The 22,374-nt window shown below is 32.3% G+C and overlaps 1 protein-coding gene across 1 annotated transcript in view; it reads right to left on the reverse strand.

Moving 5' to 3' along the window:
* Window positions 1–22,374, reverse strand: part of LOC127718596 (uncharacterized oxidoreductase YtbE-like) — a 470,207-nt gene that overhangs the window by 66,746 nt on the left and 381,087 nt on the right. The window lies entirely within an intron of this gene.

Consider the following 22,374-nt stretch of genomic DNA (forward strand, 5'->3'; position numbering starts at 1 on the left):
TTTTGTGATACTATTTCTTTAAAATTCAAACACTATTTCGACGTTATAAAGACGAGCAAACCAGTCGGCTAAATCGCCGTGTTGAATGTATGCTACGAGTTAATATATGTTTATGAAAATCATAAGTTATAGAAACACGTGTACATGTTAAAACGTGGGCTAAATACACTAACGTTAGTGTCGTTACTGTTGTTTACTCCATCATGAAATTCATATTTGTATGTGTTTCGTATTTTATCCTGACCAATAATTTCAAATCAACTGACGAAGATGACGCGAGAAATGAGAACAGTAGTGTTATACCACAAAACAATGAAGATCCTGTTGAAATGGTCTCTGGTAAGTTATGTTGAAGGTCTGACAAGTTACCATTGCGTAACAATAGTAATATAATAACACAAAAAAATGTGTCATTTCAAATCCACCCAATATCCCAAAGAGAAAAAGACCACGTGACTCCATGCTGGTATGTATGTCCTGATTCTAAATGTCCAAAAAGTGATAGATTTGAGTGTCCGCCCAACATGTGTGATTTCAAAGCAACCCAATGTATTACAAAGCGAAAAAAGACCTCGTGACTCTATGCTGGTATGTATGTGTTTCAAATGTACACGAGTTTAGCATTATATGGAAATAATAAAGGATATCGTCACGTTCGCTCCACTTAAGATAAAGCATGAAATACTTGCCATCAGATTTGTAGAAAAAACTAATAATCATAAGAAAAAGCCGTTAGTTTCTAAACTATGTCTTTCTATATACCAAGGAGCGTAAATTATTTGCAATTACATGGACTAACACCTACTGAAATCATGCCAATTCCTTCTTTTAGCCATCGCCGTGGTCGAAATTATAGTTCTTAATTTTGCATCCACATTTTAAATTCCTTGTGAATTATAGTGAGATATTCATACACCGGAGTTAGGTTTGTTTTCAGAGATGTAATTTGAATAGGAGTGACAAAAAAAACATTAAGGTCTCACTGAGTTTGAAATAACCATTGCAAGTTTACAGAGTTATGTGATAACTTAATTGACACTGATGTTCTAGGACTTTTGTCATCGTTCTTGCATGCAATAACATCCGCATTTACTTTGAAAGCGACGTGTTACACGAATCCTGATATGCATACATCACCCGTGCATCTCCGCTACTTGTCACCAGTAAAAGTGCATTTGCTACCATCAAATCTCAAACTAACGGTGACAACTCTTCAACTACAGCACTGCTATTCCTCAATTCTAATTGAGACAACTATATATATCCACCAGAGACAAAATGACATGGTTGTTAGCTACTATGAGTCACCTACATCCTTCAACAAGGAGCGCAACCCAAACCCGCATAAATTTGGCAATACAAGATTTAAAATTGATTATTTGATTCTGAATTTCTTTAAAAAAATAATTTCTTAGAAAGGGTAGGAAGAGAGATTTTTTTTTGAAACTGTAAAAATAAAATCCTATATATCTATAATAATAAGAAGCCGGTTTTCATAAAGAAATTCCTGCTTTTTTTGGCAATTTTCAAAAAGCACTGGAATAATTTCTATTATTCACAGTACCACAGCTATTTTGCAACCAATCATCGTTTATAACTATACAAATTTCCAAGAAACTAGGTTTACAACTCATATACTAAATATTCGGCTGTTATCGTCTCTGATGACGGTAAATCCAGAAAAGTCCTTCGGACGAATAATCATCAATATATTTTATTTTTACTTTGTATGTATAGAAGGCTATGGTGTAAACCAAAAAGTTGGACAAGATTTTGCTGCATTACTGTTGAAGAAAAAATAAAAAATAAAAACAATTCATTGGGTATTTCTGAATAGAAACTAGGCAATATTGTTAGCACAAAGTAAAAATGTCATATGAAACGTACTATGCTTTATGTAAAATTTCAAGTTAACATGGGGCTCAATGGCCGAATGGTCTAAGTAATCCCAACTTTTGTATTCTTACTCTGTGAACACTTAAGTTGTAAGTTCGAACCCCGCAAGTGGCTCCAATCTTAATTAAACAGGATTGTCTGTTTTCGGCCAAAGGTCGGTTGTTCTTTCCGGGTACTAATAAAAACTGACTGCCACGAACTAGAACAACGATGCTGAAAGTGGCTTTAAACACCAATCAATCAATCAATCAAAGCTTACATTGATGACAGATATGCAATTTTCCTGAACTTTTATGAGGTAACATAACAGAAAAATCCATTAAATATTCCCAAAATATTGAACAGTTCAACCATATCAACTACCAACATCTTCTTCAATAACAAAATAGACATTTTTATAGACAAATAACAACGAAAAACACATGTCTCTAGATAACTTGACTTGGTACAGGTACTCAATATGTTGGGGTTTAACCAAATTCACATTAACACAAGATTTAATTTTCCTTTGCCAACTGCATACTGTATCGTAAAAGTAAAACAATTAATAACAAAAGCTTTCACAGTCCATCTTCCAACACAAATACAAATAGCAACGAAAAATACAGGGTTTGTAGGTATATTATCTACACTTCAATTGCATATAAAAAATACATGCATCATGATACAGTTGTTTTGTTGTTATTAGATCTGAACCTTTCAAATTTTATTCCTGTATGCATTCAATTTTGTAATAATATAGCCAAAGCCGGACAAGGAATCAGAGATTTGCATGAGTGAGGTATGTTCCTTGATTTAAAATAATTTCCAAAATTTTGTAACAGCAAAGTTTAAGAACACAAAACCCGTATTTTCATGCCAGTACCGAAGTATATTATAGGCTACTGGGCTGGTGATATCCTCGTGGACTAACAGTAAACCAGCAGATGCATCGACTTAGTGGTAGTTATAACATTAACGGTACCAATTTTTCTGCACCAGATGCGCATTTCGACAATAAATGTCTCTACCTTGATGCTCAAGTCAAAACATTTTAAACCCAAAGCTTATTAAAAAGATAAAAACCAAATAGGACAAAAAGGGTAATTAAAGCTTGGCAAGAAATAAGAGCTTTGCATGAGTTGCATTGTATAAATGTTCCTTGATTTAAGGGGGCTCGCGGGTTCAAATTTTCGCGCCAACTGCGCATGAAGTTGCGCATCGATATCGCAAGTCATCCTGTTGTCGTAATTGTCAATAATAATTAATTTTAATTATTATAAATAATCTATTTGGTTTAAATATATAACAAAAGAATGTTGTTATCGAAAACTGTAATTCTAGAATTTTACAAAAAAATTTATTGCTTTTTTCATTGTTGCAAATGCACGTCCGTTTTGTGGTAATGGCATGTTCTTGCCGGCGTGAGAGGATAAACACAAGATAAATCACAAAAATCGAACACGTGGGCTGCTTTTCATGAATACTGAAACAAAGATCGAAAAAATTAGAACACGATCTTCATTTTAGTATCTTATGAAGCAGTTTCACACTTGTTTTACACTAGAAAGGGACCCGGAAATATGCGTAAAATGTATGTAATATTTTGTAAACAAACAATGAATAATGTAAGTTTCTAGCGATGCGATCCTTCGTTTATTGAAGATATATTTTACATCGTGTTCAAATGATCCCAGCACAAGAATGATTCACGACCATAAAACCATTTAACGGAAATGGGAAAAAAAAAGCAAAAAACACGGACAAACATTATTAAATGTGTATTATAAATTATATAAAATTGAGAATGGAAACGGGGAAAATTATATGTCAGGACAACAATCCGACCAAATAGCAGAAGATGACCCGTGGCCACTATGGGTATAATGCCATTAAGGGGTCTTCAACACAGTGAGAAAATGCAGCCCCTGGAGGCAGGGTCTTGCTAGCCCCTAAACAATAATGTAATGTCCAGGGAAAATGGACGCCACACTTAAAGCCAAAACATATAAATGAATACAAAAATAAAAAAGACTAGAATTTCACGACTTGGGACAGGGTGAGGCGCAAACAATATTTCCGCGAGGTTAAACATGTTTTGTCAGATGTTAACCCTCCACTGTAACCAATGTGGAATAAGCAAAAACACAGCAATAATACCCACACTAAAATGAGTGATGCTCATTGTACAATGTACTTGTGGTAAATGTTATGACACATTATTTACAGACCACTTAGGGTCCAGGAGTCGTTTTCACATTAACATGGTTAATCTTACAACTAAGATCTATAGTACAATGTAATTCATAAACAATTCATATACAATCAATGTAAGTTGTGAGTTTTTTTAAAACCGACTCCTGGTGTGTTGACTAAATCACCATTCATTTGCAACTTGGCAGTTGTGTTATATATAAATAAAGAAGATGTGGTATGATTGCCAATGAGACAACTCTCCACAAGACCGAATGACACAGAAATTAACAACTATAGGTCACCGTACGACCTTCAACAATGAGCAAAGCCCATACCGCAAATATAAAGTCAGCTATAAAAGGCCCCAAAATGACAAATGTAAAACAATTCAAACGAGAAAACTAACGGCCTAATTTGTGTACAAAAAATGAACCAATAACAAAAATGTGACACATCAACAAACGACAACCACTGAATTACAGGGTCCTGACTTGGGACAGGCACATACATACAGAATATTGTCTACATAGACATCATAAGTAAATTAATACTAATGACTATTTGATTTTTCGGGGGAAAAAGGCTGGAGTTTCTTTTGCAAACAGAATTTTAATTTACTCTGTTGTTAGTTTAGATTATTAGTCCCCTACCAACGAAGTCGAATGGGACTTTTGGTTTGCACTCTGTCAGTCTGTCTGTCTGTCCATCCATCAGTAAACCCACCACCCTCTTTTTCAAAAGTTCTGGGTCCCTCCTGTAGATTATTCATGTAAAACTTGGCACATATCATACTGTGTTGATTATTTAATGATAACATGGATAAGGTGAGGTGCATATTGAACTATATATTTCAAACAATTTATTGTTGTATCAAAATTTTGTTCTCTTTTAAATTTTATGTCAAATGTCTTAATTAATAAAGGTTTATCAATATGTGTTTTGCTAGAACAGTACGCTTTTCATGGACAGAATTAAAAAGTTAGATTAATTCAAATCAGGCTATGCTTATAAATTAGTTGGAATTGAAAAAGGGGGGTACATGTACATGTAATAGTTCTTATCATTATTTTCACAGTGGCAAAATGTAAAAGGTTATTCATGTTATTTCATTGATTCGTTACTTTTATAATTTCTTTATTACATACAAATGAATGTAGATTTGTGTATTTTTTAACATATGGGAAGTGAACGTCCATATTTTTAGTTAGAGCTGGTAGATATTCTATGATTTTAATATATATTTTTGTCTAAAAGTAAAACATTATATATAAAAAAAGATGTGGTATGATATCCAATAAAACAAAAGAACAAATGACACTGAAATTAACAACAATAGGTCACTGTACCGCATTCAACAATGAGCAAAGCCCATACCACATAGTCAGCTTTAAAAGGCCTGTAGAAATTTAATTGAGAAAGTGCAAGTCTAGTGTGTTTTTTTTTTATATTTTCATTTACCAGGTATTGTCTGAAAGAAATGCAGGTAACAAAATGTTACAAATATGTTTCCAGGATTTCGAAAAAAGGAGCAAAAGGCTTCCCAAACCAGGCAACGGTTGAAGTGGGACATGTAAAAAGGCTATGAATTAACCATATATGTACCCTCCCTAAATCCACCTCTTTAAAATAATGAAATAATTTTATTTTCAAACTGAAAAGACATTTTTTATAGACTTTGCATGACCTTAGACATGTTAGATTAGGGAATTATAAAAGAGTTGACAAAGTAAATATACAATCTTTATTAAAGACAATACTGACATATCCATTTTAATCATGTAGCTTAGGTAGTTTATTTTTAACATTTATTTATTTAACAATGTTAAATGCCCTAATATATTATGTAGCATGTATGTAAAGCAAATCAATGAAGAATCATTCAGTGTATCTTTTGTGGTAATGGCATGTTCTTGCCGGCGTGAGAGGATAAACACAAGATAAATCACAAAAATCGAACACGTGGGCTGCTTTTCATGAATATTGCATTTATCTCTATTTCTCAGAAACTAATGGTAACATATCAGTGATATTTTTTCTCCACAGACATCTTGCATACTAGTAATGCTAGTAGTACTATACATTACTTGAGTCACTTTGACCTACATTTATTGCTTTTGTGTCTTTGGTTAAGTCTTGTGTTTAGGTTTATTTCACAGAAACCTATTGTGATATATCATCACTACAGTATTCTTTTATGATACCACACAGGTCATCAACAATTTGATTACTGTGACCTACATTTAATGGCAGGACAGCCTGTGTCTAATAGACACATTTTCTATTTAATACAAATCTAATAACACACTATTTAACCTGAAATTTTTTATGTATGTAATTTCAAAAGCATAAAACGGATAAATTGACAGATATAAAAAAGGATTAAATGGCGGGTGTATCAGGTTCAACTATCTCATGTATTAATTTTTATACATAAACAAGTACTAGGAAATGAAAGAAGAATTTGTCCATATCAAACTTAGATATGCTCCTGTAATAATTCCATTATACAACAAACATAGAAGCTGTTCTGTGTGCTATATTTGTCAGCATTGTGTTTAAAATTTCAAATATATATAAAAAGGTGGGATATACGGGGCATGATTGCCACTGAGAAAACTTGCCACCACAGACCAAAAGAGATAGAAGTTAAGAGCTATATGTCCCCCTATGGCCTTCAACAATGAGCCAACTCCATACCGTTTGGCAAGCTATAAAACCAAATGACAAATGTAAGGCAATTCAAACATGTCAAAACAGCCTGATTTATGTACAAAACACCAATAAAATAAAAATACCTTGCAAAGTTTCATCAAAATTGGAATACTAATGTTAGAGGTCCCTGAGGTGGGATATTTATTGCAGATGCATCGACTTAGTGGTAGTTATAACATTAACGGTACCAATTTTTCTGCACCAGATGCGCATTTCGACAATAAACGTCTCTACCTTGATGCTCAAGTCAAAACATTTTAAATCCAAAGCTTATTAAAAAGATAAAAACCAAATAGGACAAAAAGGGTAACTAAAGCTTGGCAAGAAATTAGAGCTTTGCATGAGTTGCATTGTATAAATGTTCCTTGATTTAAGGGGGCTCGCGGGTTCAAATTTTCGCGCCAACTGCGCAGGAAGTTGCGCATCGATATCGCAAGTCATCCTGTTGTCGTAATTGTCAATAATAATTAATTTTAATTATTATAAATAATCTATTTGGTTTAAATATATAACAAAAGAATGTTGTTATCGAAAACTGTAATTCTAGAATTTTACAAAAAAATTTATTGCTATTTTCATTGTTGCAAATGCACGTCCGTTTTGTGGTAATGGCATGTTCTTGCCGGCGTGAGAGGATAAACACAAGATAAATCACAAAAATCGAACACGTGGGCTGCTTTTCATGAATACTGAAACAAAGATCGAAAAAATTAGAACACGATCTTCATTTTAGTATCTTATGAAGCAGTTTCACACTTGTTTTACACTAGAAAAGGACCCGGAAATATGCGTAAAATGTATGTAATATTTTGTAAACAAACAATGAATAATGTAAGTTTCTAGCGATGCGATCCTTCGTTTATTGAAGATATATTTTACATCGTGTTCAAATGATCCCAGCACAAGAATGATTCACGACCATAAAATCATTTAACGGAAATGGGAAAAAAAAGCAAAAAACACGGACAAACATTATTAAATGTGTATTATAAATTAAATAAAATTGAGAATGGAAACGGGGAAAATTATATGTCAGGACAACAATCCGACCAAATAGCAGAAGATGACCCGTGGCCACTATGGGTATAATGCCATTAAGGGGTCTTCAACACAGTGAGAAAATGCAGCCCCTGGAGGCAGGGTCTTGCTAGCCCCTAAACAATAATATAATGTCCAGGGAAAATGGACGTCACACTTAAAGCCAAAACATATAAATGAATAAAAAAATAAAAAAGACTAGAATTTCACGACTTGGGACAGGGTGAGGCGCAAACAATATTTCCGCGAGGTTAAACATGTTTTGTCAGATGTTAACCCTCCACTGTAACCAATGTGGAATAAGCAAAAACACAGCAATAATACCCACACTAAAATGAGTGATGCTCATTGTACAATGTACTTGTGGTAAATGTTATGACACATTATTTACAGACCACTTAGGGTCCAGGAGTCGTTTTCACATTAACATGGTTAATCTTACAACTAAGATCTATAGTACAATGTAATTCATAAACAATTCATATACAATCAATGTAAGTTGTGAGTTTTTTTAAAACCGACTCCTGGTGTGTTGACTAAATCACCATTCATTTGCAACTTGGCAGTTGTGTTATATATAAATAAAGAAGACGTGGTATGATTGCCAATGAGACAACTCTCCACAAGACCGAATGACACAGAAATTAACAACTATAGGTCACCGTACGACCTTCAACAATGAGCAAAGCCCATACTGCAAATATAAAGTCAGCTATAAAAGGCCCCAAAATGACAAATGTAAAACAATTCAAACGAGAAAACTAACGGCCTAATTTGTGTACAAAAAATGAACCAATAACAAAAATGTGACACATCAACAAACGACAACCACTGAATTACAGGGTCCTGACTTGGGACAGGCACATACATACAGAATGTTGTCTACATAGACACCATAAGTAAATTAATACTAATGACTATTTGATTTTTCGGGGGAAAAAGGCTGGAGTTTCTTTTGCAAACAGAATTTTCATTTACTCTGTTGTTAGTTTAGATTATTAGTCCCCTACCAACGAAGTCGAATGGGACTTTTGGTTTGCACTCTGTCAGTCTGTCTGTCTGTCCATCCATCAGTAAACCCACCACCCTCTTTTTCAAAAGTTCTGGGTCCCTCCTGTAGATTATTCATGTAAAACTTGGCACATAACATACTGTGTTGATCATTTAATGATAACATGGATAAGGTGAGGTGCATATTGAACTATATATTTCAAACAATTTATTGTTGTATCAAAATTTTGTTCTCTTTTAAATTTTATGTCAAATGTCTTAATTAATAAAGGTTTATCAATATGTGTTTTGCTAGAACAGTACGCTTTTCATGGACAGAATTAAAAAGTTAGATTAATTCAAATCAGGCTATGCTTATAAATTAGTTGGAATTGAAAAAGGGGGCTACATGTACATGTAATAGTTCTTATAATTATTTTCACAGTGGCAAAATGTAAAAGGTTATTCATGTTATTTCATTGATTCGTTACTTTTATAATTTCTTTATAAACTACAAATGAATGTACATTTTTTGTATTTTTTAACATATGGGAAGTGAACGTCCATATTTTGAGTTAGAGCTGGTAGATATTCTATGATTTTAATATATATTTTTGTCTAAAAGTAAAACATTATATATAAAAAAAGATGTGGTATGATATCCAATAAAACAAAAGAACAAATGACACTGAAATTAACAACAATAGGTCACTGTACCGCATTCAACAATGAGCAAAGCCCATACCACATAGTCAGCTTTAAAAGGCCTGTAAAAATTTAATTGAGAAAGTGCAAGTCTAGTGTGTTTTTTTTTATATTTTCATTTACCAGGTATTGTCTGAAAGAAATGCAGGTAACAAAATGTTACAAATATGTTTCCAGGATTTCGAAAAAAGGAGCAAAAGGCTTCCCAAACCAGGCAACGGTTGAAGTGGGACATGTAAAAAGGCTATGAATTAACCATATATGTACCCTCCCTAAATCCACCTCTTTAAAATAATGAAATAATTTTATTTTCAAACTGAAAAGACATTTTTTATAGACTTTGCATGACCTTAGACATGTTAGATTAGGGAATTATAAAAGAGTTGACAAAGTAAATATACAATCTTTATTAAAGACAATACTGACATATCCATTTTAATCATGTAGCTTAGGTAGTTTATTTTTAACATTTATTTATTTAACAATGTTAAATGCCCTAATATATTATGTAGCATGTATGTAAAGCAAATCAATGAAGAATCATTCAGTGTATCTTTTGTGGTAATGGCATGTTCTTGCCGGCGTGAGAGGATAAACACAAGATAAATCACAAAAATCGAACACGTGGGCTGCTTTTCATGAATATTGCATTTATCTCTATTTCTCAGAAACTAATGGTAACATATCAGTGATATTTTTTCTCCACAGACATCTTGCATACTAGTAATGCTAGTAGTACTATACATTACTTGAGTCACTTTGACCTACATTTATTGCTTTTGTGTCTTTGGTTAAGTCTTGTGTTTAGGTTTATTTCACAGAAACCTATTGTGATATATCATCACTACAGTATTCATTTATGATACCACACAGGTCATCAACAATTTGATTACTGTGACCTACATTCAATGGCAGGACATCCTGTGTCTTATAGACACATTTTATATTTAATACAAATCTAATAACACACTATTTAACCTGAAATTTTTTATGTATGTAATTTCAAAAGCATAAAACGGATAAATTGACAGATATAAAAAAGGATTAAATGGCGGGTGTATCAGGTTCAACTATCTCATGTATTAATTTTTATACATAAACAAGTACTAGGAAATGAAAGAAGAATTTGTCCATATCAAACTTAGATATGCTCCTGTAATAATTCCATTATACAACAAACATAGAAGCTGTTCTGTGTGCTATATTTGTCAGCATTGTGTTTAAAATTTCAAATATATATAAAAAGGTGGGATATACGGGGCATGATTGCCACTGAGAAAACTTGCCACCACAGACCAAAAGAGATAGAAGTTAAGAGCTATATGTCCCCCTATGGCCTTCAACAATGAGCCAACTCCATACCGTTTGGCAAGCTATAAAACCAAATGACAAATGTAAGGCAATTCAAACATGTCAAAACAGCCTGATTTATGTACAAAACACCAATAAAATAAAAATACCTTGCAAAGTTTCATCAAAATTGGAATACTAATGTTAGAGGTCCCTGAGGTGGGATATTTATTGCAGATGAGATATTGTCTTGTAAACTGAAAAATCAGTTTAAGTCAGGTGTCTGAGTGAGTCTCTAGGTTTCATAAAAAAGGCAAGTTTTATTACAATCAAGCAAGAGATACTAAAATTATCAACTGAAACCAGTGGTATTAAACAAGTGAACGGGCAGACAATCTAAGAACTATTTGCCTCAGGGATTCCACAGTCCATATAAATATGCAGTTTTAAAAACAAAAACACCCTTATTGTAATAGATACTGCCTGCTCATTTTTCAAATTGTTTGGTATTGAATTTGAAGTGAAAATTAAAAAAAATCCCAAAAATTAGTGATTTTCAATTTTGACTGCTGGTTGCCATGGCAACCAATATGCAAATCAACTGTTTGGAAATGCTATATATATTATATATAGTCTTGCATGTATAGAAGGTATAACAAGTTTTTATAACCAGGTCGTTCTATATCTGATCTCAAAATTAGAAAAAAGTGTAAAAGACAGAGTTATCTCCGTTTTTGAAAAAAATGCTCATTATTTTTAATGATGTACATTTTTTGTCTTAACTAGACGGTGACTTGTTGATTTTATTTTTTATTATTTAAAAAGACTATTTCAGCAACTGAAAAAACACAAACATTAAAAAATCCTATATTAGGTTTCATGAGAAATTCTTCAAAAAGGATGGCTGTGCATTCATTTCCCTATCATTTCTATAGTAATCTTGAATGAAAACCAAAAAAACTTGAACTCTTCAAAAAAATTTAACTAGACGGTGAACCCATTTTTTTATTTTTATTTTCCACTTAATATATGATAAAGTTCATTTATAAAAAGTATTAGCCAAATCCTATATTATATATTTATACCACCCAGCCACCTTAATATAATTTCCAAAATTTTATAACCGCAAATTTTATTAAAACAAAATCCGTATTTTGGGCATCGACTTTGTGGTAGTTATCGGTACTATTTTGTCTGCACCAGATGAGCATTTTGACAATACCAAGTTGATACAAAAGTTCTTAATCACATATTCTTCTAGGATTGTCAACATTAGTAGACGGATATACGTGATTGAACTCAAAGCTAACAATTGTACAGCATGATTCTGCTTTTATTTTCCTGAAACATCGATATTTGGTTGGCGCATATACAAATATTCCTGGAACTTAGATTTAGAAACTACACTTACCGTTATCTTAATGATATTTTTTCGTTAAACAATCAAGAAATTTCTAAATTTACTGTCAAAATTTACCCAAAGGAACTTACTTAAAGTATATCAAATATAAACGGCAATAACTGTCCTTTCCTAGATTAAGATATTTCAGTTTAACACGGGGAAACTCTACACTAAAATTTACGACAAAAGGGACGATTTTACGTTCCCTATTGTTAATTTTTATTTTTGGACAATGATTTGCTTTGCACCATCTTGCGGTGTTTATATATCACAACTTGTTCTCTATGCCCGTGTCTGTTGTAACGTTTTGGATTTCAATGAACGTAATCTAAGTATTACTAGTAAATTATTAAGTCAGGGATTTCTCACAGTTCCATAAAAGAGACAGCGCGATATCCATCTACTAAATTTTGACTCAAAGTTAGCTAGCATTTGCTGTTACTCTTAAATGCCTCATGTTTTGAGGAGAAGCAGCTAATACCAATTTTAAATTCTTTAAATTCCGCCATCAGGGTTATAATATACTGACTTTTATACTTAGCATGAGCAACAGGAAAGGTGCTACATGTGAAGCAGGATCTGTTTACCCGTTTAAGAGAATCTTAGATCATTCTCGGTTTTTGTTAGTGTAGTATTGGCAAATCTTTAGTTGTCTATGTTGTGTTTTGTTGAATGTTGTTTGCCTTTTTATTATTTTCAGTTTTTTTTTTGTTATGGTTTTTTATGCCCCTTCTGAGTGGCCATGGGCATTAAGGTTAACGCTTGTCATCTATACGTCTAAAAATCCCGGATTTGGTTTCCTTACTCTAACTTGTGTTTGCCTCAACCAAATGTTATGAAACCGATACACAGTGCTAATTGCCACCAAACACAGTTCAAAATTGGATTTGGATTTGGGTGGGTCACTTTCACTGTTCTTATGTGTTGCCCCTTTATAAATGGAAAAATTGTCGAATTTGCTATTTTCGCACTCTAACTTTACCAAATATTATGAAACTAATACACAATGCTGACTACCATCAAACACAGATCAAGTTCTAACTTTAGTGGCATCACTCTCACCTTTCATGAATTACTCTATTACTGATTTTTATTGAACAATGATAGCACTCAAACCTTCGAGCAATCTCTGATGTCACCAGCACACTGTTTAAATTTCCAATTGTTTCAGTTCAAACAAATTTCATTATTGCTTTTTGCGTCATTATTGATGTATTTGTAATGTCATAAATGTAGTTGAATTTATTAAAGCATAGTTTTGCAGAATTTGGCTTTGGCTATACTTTTTGTCCTTTTTGTTTTATAGACTTAATTTTAATTAGATTTGAATTTTCAATATTTTTGCCTTAAACATTACTGCAAAGACTTGCATTGTCAAAATGCGCATCTTGTGCAAAAGATTTGGTACCGTTAATGCTTTACCTAATAATCCCAATTGTTGTCACACCAACTTATGATATAATAGAGAATGAAAACGGGGAATGTGTCAAAGAGACAACAACCCGCACAAAGAGCCGAAAAACGAAGAGCGAAAAAATCCCTCACCAAAAGTTGGGCTACAGCTGGCCACTAAAAAAAATGTTTGCTAGTTAATTGAAAATGGACATCACACTTAACTACGAAACATAAAAAAAAAATATACAAAACTAACAAAGGCCAGAGGTTCCTTAAGTCTGTTTTTGTTGATCGCCCAATTTTTTCATAATAACGGAACTATAAAAAAACTGTAAAATTTGTAAGAGGTTTCCCTAGCTGTTACATTAGATTTAACCCACCATTTCTTCGGAAAATGCCTGTACCGAGTCAGGAATATGACACTTATTTTTCACCCATTCCGTGGTGTTGATAACTTTTGATTTTGTCAGTTTTTATGAACTTCCCTCTCTGAATTTACATTGGAGTTTGGTTTTTTTTTTATAGATTTGTTTTGTCGGTTTCAAATTTAAGATTATCAAATCTTCTCTTTTTATTCAAACTACTGACCGTCATTAAAAATCAGTAGTTTTGATATCAAAGAAAGGTTTGTATAACAAACACATTTGCTTACATTTATCAACACTCGCAATATTTGTATTATAAAATGTGTCCGTATTATAAATCAGTAAATTCGGTAACTGCGGATGGATTGTGTATAATAAATGACAGTGATATTGGTACACAGTGACTGCAATATTTTGCCGCTTTTCAATTAAAAGATTGCCAACATTTTCTATTTTCATTTAAAAAACTCAACTTTCTCAACAACAAAAAACAGTTGTTTTGATATCTCAGGATTGTTTGCATAATAGAAATGCTTCCCAATATCGTCCAACAATGGCCTTATGTGTACTTTATAATGGCAATTATTTGCAATAAATGAGTAAATTTGGTAACTCGGGCAGGTTTTTATGAAATAAATGACACCAACATGGGTACAAAAATGACTAAAAGATTGTCTTTGATTAAGTTTTGAATGCCAACATTTTACTCTTTTTCTTCAACATAATGAACCGTCATTCAAAATGCATTCATTGTGTACATGTTGAATCGACAATAAGGGTCAGTTAAGAACTGAATTGAATTATGTTGTTATTTCCATGACGACCGATATTTTTAAAACATGCATTGACTATTATTAAGAATCTCTCTCTCTCTCTCCAACGTAAAATACTGCTTAATTAAGATAATTTTGACAATATTATAATAGCAATAATATTATGCACAAAAGTAAACATGTAAGTTATTTCAATAAACTGTCACAGTGCAATGCCAGATTTATGCACTACTTTCTTCTACACCTTGTCCTTGAAATATTACACGTTGTTTATTGTTAAGATAGTTTGATCCATACGGTATTCTTTCTCCTGATGCACCACTACTTTGTGTACTGTTTGAACTTCTATTTCCTATAATTACAAGAAAACTTTAAAGCTTATATAAAAATATATTAGTTACCATATAGCAATTGAACTGTTCATAGTTATAGTAGTAGTAACAGTAGTAATGGTATACAGGTTCCGGAACTAATTGATACAGACACATGTGTAGGGGAATGTGACCTTTGAAAAGTGGTTATCTCAGTGTTAACATAAAACTATCGATTTTTATTCAGTTGCGTAATATGTTTTACTGTTTACACTAATTTACTTGCTGTGAGGACACAAGCAAATTTATTGTCTCCTGAAGCACCCACTATTTCCCGAGGCGAAGCGGAGTGAAATAGTTGCTGTCTAGGGGGACAATAAACTTGCTATTATTGTCCGAATAGCCAGTAAATAAGTGTTTTGTTATATAGAAGGAAAGTAGTATATACCTCAAGTCAATATGGAGTTATATTCTGTCTTCTGTTACACTTACAACTGTTCCAAATCAAATATTTCGGGAAACCCTTTATTTTTTTTTTTAATTTAAACCGGACGACGTAAAAATGCAGCGAATCTATATTTTATATGACATTACATTATTTGAATAGGAAAAAAACACAGTTGCAGTAAAACAATCATTTGGAAGATTCGGGAGACGAGTCAATTCAAACGATACAGAAAGTACGGGAAAATTTCTCGTAAAAAGTGATTTCAGACTATATCGTATAAATTGTGTATGAATTCGTGTATATTTTTTTATAAAGAACATACATACATGACATACAAAGGTATAATAATATATAATACTTAACTTCAATGATTTGATGCAGAATCAATAGTATGTTCAGTGGAATAAAACTGTCAAATGCTCACTATTTACTTTATTATAAATTAGAGAAACGACGGAAAATTAATAAAATAGAACATTCAACTGAAACAGTAAAATGTTATTTTCTTTATGGTTTCAAAACTTCAAAAATAGATGATTTTGTCCGTTTTCGCGAGGACAACCGACTTAGCATCAACGATCAACAATGTCTGCACCGATTCATCTAATTGCGAATAATTTGTGAGATAAAACGATGTCCCGAACATTATTTTGTTTTAAATCAAAGTCAAACTAGTAACTTATCAAAAAATACAGTCGTAAAACTTGGGATATGTTCATTATTTTATTTTTGATTTAATATTGCGTAGACTTACATGTTAATTTTCAACCTCCATCGTCCAAGGTTTTGTCATACTTTAAACGAAATGCAGACTCAAAAATGATGAATGGGAAAATCATATAAATGGAATTAATGTTTATTTGGTGGTACGAGTAACATTCTTCAACATCTCAAATTGGATACTCAACATTATTTTCTGCGACACCAGACAAAATAAAACAATAAATGGTTGCAGGCATTGTCAATTCGACGAGATCACGAAGATTTTCATCATCTCAATCTGAATTATTACAAACATCATAGTAAATACGGTAGAATTGAATTGTAGAGAAAAAACATCACCAGGAATGCTCAAAGCCTAACCTTATAACGACCACGGATAAACTTCGATTTATTGTATCATAAAAACGGACATGTGTAGGGTACAATAGATAAGGCATAAGAAATCAACATAACTATCAGCGTATTGCTATGAGCCTTCCGAATATTCTTTAACCCTTTGAACTGTTTCAAATTATTGCTAATGTGCTTACAAATAATAGTAATAGTTCCTCACTACAGTGACTTCGTTTTTTTTATGTTTAGAAAACCAAATTTCCTAAAACTTTCTAAGATATATACGCAACAATTAAAAACCTACCGGGCACGGCGGAATAATAAGCTGCATAAGGTTTGTTCAACGTTGAGTTTGGATCTATAAAAAATATGATTAACACATCATATATATATATGTATTAGGACAATATTTACCGACCTTTAAATAATCTTAGGTAGACGATAGGAGAGTGTGGTGTACCAAATTGTATGACTGTTATCTTAATGATTTTTTTCGATAAGGTTCCTGTTTAAGCGTACAGTAAGGAATATTTTAACGACGGACGACACATGTGGAGCAGGACCTGCTTATCCTTCCGGAGAACCAGAGATCCCCCACCTAGTGTTTGATGCGGTTCGTATTGCTCAGTCTTTAGTTTTCTATGTTATGTTTTGTGTACTATTGTCTGTTTGTTGGTCTTTTTTTCTTTTTTTGACTCTCTTTTACATGTTTTTAAAATTGAAAATTTGGAAACTGAAATCATCATAACAGATTGTTACTTCATGCCTAGACTTGTGGTACATGTATATCGATTTCGAATCAATTCAATAGACATTTTCTTCATTTAATATGTTCCGCATGATGAAAGATAATGCAAGCACTGACATCAAAAATTGATCTTGAAATTTATCAAGGCATATATGAATATGCAGTTTGATATGTAATATAAACTATTTAAATCTCTTCAAATTCGTATAACTTATCCATAAGGTCGAGATCATAATCTGATCTTGTTCCGTTAAAGACCTATACAAACATACATAACGTAATACAGTAATGGACAAATCACACTTTGTGAACAAAAAATTGCTACGAACAACAAGCAAACTAAAACTGAAACAACACCGAAAGGCTTGATTGTCCTTTTTATCACAAACATGTCGCGTTATGATGCGGTTCTTCAACAATCGGTATGTCCATAAAAAATCACTACTTGTATCTCATATACGTGCTTACAAATAATAGTAATAGTTCCTCACTACAGTGACTTCGTTTTTTTTATGTTTAGAAAACCAAATTTCCTAAAACTTTCTAAGATATATACGCAACAATTAAAAACCTACCGGGCACGGCGGAATAATAAGCTGCATAAGGTTTGTTCAACGTTGAGTTTGGATCTATAAAAAATATGATTAACACATCATATATATATATGTATTAGGACAATATTTACCGACCTTTAAATAATCTTAGGTAGACGATAGGAGAGTGTGGTGTACCAAATTGTATGACTGTTATCTTAATGATTTTTTTCGATAAGGTTCCTGTTTAAGCGTACAGTAAGGAATATTTTAACGACGGACGACACATGTGGAGCAGGACCTGCTTATCCTTCCGGAGAACCAGAGATCCCCCACCTAGTGTTTGATGCGGTTCGTATTGCTCAGTCTTTAGTTTTCTATGTTATGTTTTGTGTACTATTGTCTGTTTGTTGGTCTTTTTTTCTTTTTTTGACTCTCTTTTACATGTTTTTAAAATTGAAAATTTGGAAACTGAAATCATCATAACAGATTGTTACTTCATGCCTAGACTTGTGGTACATGTATATCGATTTCGAATCAATTCAATAGACATTTTCTTCATTTAATATGTTCCGCATGATGAAAGATAATGCAAGCACTGACATCAAAAATTGATCTTGAAATTTATCAAGGCATATATGAATATGCAGTTTGATATGTAATATAAACTATTTAAATCTCTTCAAATTCGTATAACTTATCCATAAGGTCGAGATCATAATCTGATCTTGTTCCGTTAAAGACCTATACAAACATACATAACGTAATACAGTAATGGACAAATCACACTTTGTGAACAAAAAATTGCTACGAACAACAAGCAAACTAAAACTGAAACAACACCGAAAGGCTTGATTGTCCTTTTTATCACAAACATGTCGCGTTATGATGCGGTTCTTCAACAATCGGTATGTCCATAAAAAATCACTACTTGTATCTCATATACTTGCTGGATTGATCATTTTATACGAGAAAGACTTCAACCCGTTGCTTATAAAATACTTGAAGCTTACGTTTGGCTTTAAAAGATGTTGTAGACACTGGTGACGCTCTTTACTACATCAAACCATATAAACTTCTATGTTATGATTTGATATTCCTTTTATCGATTTTAAAGTTTGATTGTTCTTTTTGATTTGTTTTTGTTTGTGTTCCTTTTTTAAGAAATTTTATTTGAAATTTATAAAGCGATGGAACAAAATATACGGGATATATGTACAAACATTACAAGTAGGCTATCAAACCAAAAATTCCAAGTGGTTGAAATTATCCCTTCGTAAATTTTATGGACGCCATCACGAGTTGGGTGACCGTTATGGAACATCTGTTTCACAGATGACAACAGATATGTATCAATTGTCGTAACCACAACCCCGTCTTCTTTTCCCCATATTTGACCTACCGAATTATACCTGCCACCGGGTTTGTACTTACATGAACAACTTTTAAAGCAGGATCTACTAACATTTCTGGAACACATGAGGTGATCCTAGAATTGTGTTAGGGTTCGTGTTGCTATTTTTTGTCTATTGGGCTTTTTTTTTTTTTTTTTTTTGTCATAACGTTGTTACTTTATTTTCTACTTATGAGTTTGAATGTCTCTTTGCCTCATTTTTTATTGAAAAGCATTTATGTGATTGATGATTTTAAAGTTAAATATTGATATATGTTTTGGCTTCAATGATAACATTTTTAAGAAATAATTAAATAGTTAATTTTGTTTTACTTTATTTCTTGTTTTAGTATCAGTTTTTATGAATTCCGTTTGAATCAATAGCTTTGCCTAAAAAAAGACAGCATATGCTATGTTCCAAGATATACGGTATGAAGGTACGTATTTCCACAATTGATTTGGTTACTGGTGATGATCCTTTTCGGGGCAAGGTTATGAATGGGCAAGACAACTCGTCAATTCTAACAGGAATATAACAAATATGTCATATAAACAGTTCACATACAGTTTTTTCTTCTATTAAGTTGACTGAACATTCCTTATCGGATTCCCCAATATATATCTTTGAACTGAAGCGTTCACATTTTACCTTTGCGTTATTTTGCCAAAATACAATTGCGTAATTCTGCAAACCTTTGTTGTAATTCGAATACATTTTCGTTTTATATCGTCTTATTGTCCCAATTGTTGGAAATACAGTTATACCTGATTAAACAGGCGTCGTCATTTTTTGATAATATTCCAACAACTATTACTGACGAACTTGAGCCTCCTTTAAAACTAAGAAATCGGGAAACAAATCATTTTCATTACAAATATTGTCTTTTGTTGTTTGACAGATAGGTTGTCTGAAAAATAATATGTTGTTGCATAAAGGGCCTTCAGAGGAATGGGTTTCATTGACTACTGGGAGAATAGACCAATTTTTATCAATATATGAGCCCCGATAACTAAGACAGTGAAACATATGTTATTTTCGTAATATTATCGTTTCGTCATTGTTTGGGCTTAATCTATCGTAAGTACATTGTATATTACTCCATAATACATCAGGTTTTCAAAACTTCCATTTTCCATTACTGTGGGTAGGTGGGTGGGTGGTGGGTGGTTTATAACTGATATAAGGAATGTAACCATTGAAATTAAAAACATAGTTACAATTATAATTCTCGTTAACCTGGGTATAATAAGATAAGATCATACCACGAAAAATCACAATCTCAAGGGCAAGGAATGGTTTTTTTCAATACTCACTTAGACAGCAATAAATCTAATCACTTTTAATTGAAGATTTTGTTTATTTAGAAAGTGATTTACATTTTTATAGCAATGAAGCGGTAAATATACTCTTTGGAAACACAATTCCATTTTTATATTCTTGTAATGGTTAGAAAATATATAAAATAACACCATTACAAACTCGATCTCAATTTCATATTCTATTTTAAGACATTCGTCTGTGATAAAATAAACGTCACAAAAAATAAGTTACCTTTTTGGCGTTGATATATTCCTGTGATGCACAGTTAACATTTTTTGTTGTGGAGTCCTGGTGTACTGTCGTAAATTAATGGGGTGTGTCAATTGTTATACGGTGGTTTACATGTTGTTATGTACTGTTATATTACTTACTTATCGTTCTTCTTGTGTTTAGTTGTAATGTATTACTATCACGTAATGTTGTCATTTAACGGTAATTTTAACGTTGCCATATAAGCGGGAGATTTGGCTAACCATATAACCAAGCTCAACCCACCATTTTTTCTTACAATGTTCTGTACCAAGTCAGGAATATGGCAGATGTTGTCAAATAGTCCGTTTCTATGTATGTTTGCATTTGTTTTTGTTTCAGTTCAGTGTTTCTTTTGTGACCCGGATTTATTTTCGCCGAATCAATTTATGACTATTGAACAGCGGTATACTACTGTTGCCTTTATTTGTATCTATGAAAAAAAATTAGTTCGGATTTTGAAAATACACAAATTAATTAAGGTGGTTAAACAAATAGTTACAGAATGTTGTTAATCTACAGATACGTACTTTGAAGACTGATATAACCTTCCGTAAAACATTTGGAGGTTAAGCATATTAAGATAATCAATAATATACAAGTAGTGTAAAGTTAAAATTCAAAACATATTTTTCGTGCGTGGACGGGAATTGCAAGAAATCGTTTTTGGCTGTCGAAAGTCATCTGTAAACAAAATTGTGTCTATGAAATAATTGATACTGATTGAAATAATGATATTTATATATAATTTACTTTTGTCAAATGAAAAGTATTTTATATACAAAAAAAGTGTAATGTTATTTAATAAAAGGGATGTGTTGTTATTTTTGCGCCATTTTACGCATAACGAAAACAAATCATTCTTTCATCAAAAACAATTTTGTCAAATTAACGGAACTATAAAAAATGTCATACAAATTGGAGGTTTAGCTAGCTATAAAACATGGTTTAACCCACCATTTACTGTGGAAAATGCCTGTTCGAATTTAGGAATGCGATAGTTGTTTTTGCCTTGTTCTGTTGATTTTATCACTTTTTATGGATTTCCTTTTTTTAAATTTGCCTTGGAGTTCGGTATTTTGATTATATTATTTTACTAGGGAAAACGACAGTGTGTATCTTAAGCTATGAACGACTAAAGATAGGTAACTTGAAGAAAAAAACATGTCGATTTTTCTATTGCGATCGCCGTATCTTAGATCCCACTGCTTGCAAATAGTGGATATTTATTATTAATATTGCAGAATTTAAAGTAATGTAATAAGAACGTTTCTGTATATAAAAGTGAACATCTTTCAAACAGATCTAATACAAACCTTCAATATATTTGTGTACATGAACGTAAGGTAGTTTTGAACGATATCAAAACACCATGCACACAAAGTTTGCAAATATGCACAGGTCTTGAAGTAAAACTAAGAGGTCTTTCTTTCGTTAACTTTTGTATTAAAATGTTTTGATTTCAAGAAGAGACATTTACTTTCGGAATGCGAATCTCGTGTTGAAATTTAAAATTCATTAATGTCATATCATCAATTGTTGTGTATATTATGAAATGAGTATTTGTAGAAACG

Source organism: Mytilus californianus, unplaced genomic scaffold, assembly GCF_021869535.1.
Source record: "Mytilus californianus isolate M0D057914Y unplaced genomic scaffold, xbMytCali1.0.p SCAF_10, whole genome shotgun sequence".
Taxonomy (NCBI): Eukaryota; Metazoa; Mollusca; class Bivalvia; order Mytilida; family Mytilidae; genus Mytilus; species Mytilus californianus.